Source organism: Salmo trutta, chromosome 7 (genome assembly GCF_901001165.1).
Source record: "Salmo trutta chromosome 7, fSalTru1.1, whole genome shotgun sequence".
Lineage (NCBI taxonomy): Eukaryota > Metazoa > Chordata > Actinopteri > Salmoniformes > Salmonidae > Salmo > Salmo trutta.
The window spans coordinates 12414694-12417553 of NC_042963.1; positions in this window are offsets into that span (position 1 = coordinate 12414694).

A 2860-nucleotide genomic window follows, 5' to 3' on the forward strand; every position below is an offset into this window, starting at 1 on the left:
AACTTACAATGGCTAGCCCCAAGTCATTAAACTTTCAAATAGCTCTTTGTTGACTGTTGCTGCGTGTTATTGTCCACCATCAGCACCGGCCTGTACCCTAAATACCCTAAGCTCTCTCCTGGCCAAGTCTGAATTCGTCCTGCTAGGTGACCTAAACTGGGACATGCTTATACCACCAGACCAAGTCCTAAAGCAATGGGAATCCCTAAATCCTTCTCAGATTATTGCCAATCCCACAATGTATGACTCCAAACACCCAGAAAAGGCTACTATCCTGTTAGGTATCAGTCTGGTGTTTTCTGTAATGACCTTAGTGATCACTGTTTTACAGCCTGTGTTCGTAATGGCTGCTCAGTGAAACGACCTGTCCTGATTTGTCATAGATGCTTGCTAAAAAACTTTCATGACCAAGCCTTCCTTCATGAACTGGCCTCTGTAAAATGATGTAGAATCAGCTTGATCCCCTCTGTCCAAGACGCTTGGACCTTCTTTTTTGATATTTTCAGTGGTATTGTTGACAAACAGCCCCTGATTCGACCGTGATCTTGCAGAGTTACTCCACCTAAAGAATTGCATTTGGTGAAAGGCTCGGCACACGCATACTGGCTTTCGTTCAGGCAAACGAGAAATACGTGCACTCAGGCTATCCGGAAGGCCAAAGTTAGTTACTTTAAGGAGCAGTTCTCTCTCAGTGGGTCTAACCCCAAGAAGTTCTGGAAAACAGTTAAAAACCTGGAGAATACACCCTCCTCCTCACAGCTGCCCATGTCCCTTAATGTTGATGATGTGGTTGTTACTGACAAGAAGCACATGGCTGAGCTCTTTAATCACCACTTCATTAAGTCAGAATTCCTATTTGACTCAGCCATGCCTCCTTGCCCGTCCAGCATTTCCTCATCTCCCACCCTTCTGATGCGACTATCCCTGATGCTTCTCTCTCTTTTTCCCCTGCCCCGCTACAAAGTTTCTCCCTGCAGGCAGTCACTGAGTCCGAGGTGCTAAAGGAGCTCCTTAAACTTGACCCCAAAAAAACATCTGGGTCAGACGGTTTAGACCAGTGGTTCTTAACCTGGGTTCGATCGAACCCCAGGGGTTCGGTGAGTCAGTCTCAGGGGTTCGGCGGAGGTCAAGACACACACCCGACTCATATGATTCGTGATGACACGCCTCACTTGGCCATCATTGGCTGCAGGTGATCACGCAACATCGCTTGGCCTATCTGTGCTGCAGTGAATTTGGCGCGCTCAGTAGTCGAATTGTGACTGTTGTGATGGTACGTCGTGTGATTTCTTTCTTAATATTTTAATCCCTTCATACTAACTATGTCGAGCAAAAAAAGAAAGTGGTCGGACGAATATGTACAATATGGATTCACATGTATAACGGAACGTGATGAGAGTCAGCGTCCTAACTGCATGATTTGCAATGCCAAGTTGAGCAATTCTAGTCTAGCACCGGCAAAACTAAGAGAACACTTCCTTAAGCTGCATGGAGATGGACAATACAAGAACACAACGCTCGCTGAATTCAAGGTGAAGAGAGCCAGATTCGATGAAAAGGCTACTCTGCCTGTTCTCGGCTTTGTACCCATCAACAAACCGATCCTCACAGCATCGTACGAAGTTGCTTACCTGATCGCAAAGCAGGGCAAACCACACACCATTGGTGAAACACTCATAAAACCAGCTGTGTTGAAGATGGCGAATATCATGCTGGGAAAAGCGGCTGAAGTTAAGTTATCCCAAATTCCTCTTTCAAATGACACCATTAGCGACAGAATAGAGGACATGAGCAAAGACATCTTGGCTCAAGTAGTTGCAGATCTGATTTCAAGCCCGGCAAAATTCAGCCTTCAACTCGACGAGACCACAGACGTTTCCAATCTAAGCCAGCTTGCTGTATTTGTGCGCTATGTGAAAGACGACGTGATAAAGGAAGATTTTTTATTTTGTAAGCCTCTTACGACAACAACTAAGGCAGCCGATGTGAAGAAACTTGTGGATGACTTCTTCAAAGACAACAATCTTTCGTGGGATATGGTTTCTGCAGTTTGTTTGGACGGAGCTCCAGTCATGCTGGGAAGAAAGTCTGGTTTTGGTGCGCTAGTGAAAGCCGATGCACCACACATCATTGTTACACATTGTATTCTGCACAGGCATGCGTTGGCAACAAAAACCTTGCCTCCAAAACTGGCAGAAGTATTAAAAATTGTAGTGGAATGCGTGAACTATGTGCGAAATAGTGCTCTGAGGCACCGCATCTTCAGTGAGCTGGGTAAAGAAATGGGCTCTGAATTCGAGGTACTTCTGTACCATTCTAACGTTCGGTGGTTATCCCGGGGACAGGTGCTGAATCGTGTTTTTGCCGTGCGTGTGGAATTAGCCCTGTTTTTGCAAGAGCACCAACATCGTCATGCAGATTGCTTAAAAAATTCTGAGTTCATTCTCATTTTAGCGTACATGGCTGATATCTTCGCAGCTCTCAATCATCTCAATCAACAGATGCAGGGCGGTGGAGTCAACATCATCGAAGCGGAAGAAAACCTGAAGGCTTTTCAAAAAAAGCTACCGTTATGGAAATGACGAACAGAGAACGATAACTTCGCAAACTTTCCCCTGCTGGACGACTGTGTAAGTAAGATCGAAGATGTATCTGGAATCGGAGACATTTCTGTACCCGCGGAACTGAAGCAAGCAATTGCCACGCACTTAGATGAGCTTGCAAAGTCTCTCGACGGATACTTCCCTACAAGAGAGTCATATCCAGCATGGGTGAGACAGCCGTTCACGTTTAGTGTTGAGACAACAGATGTCAATGATGAATACCTCGATGAAATCATTGAAATTCAGCAGAGCCAGGT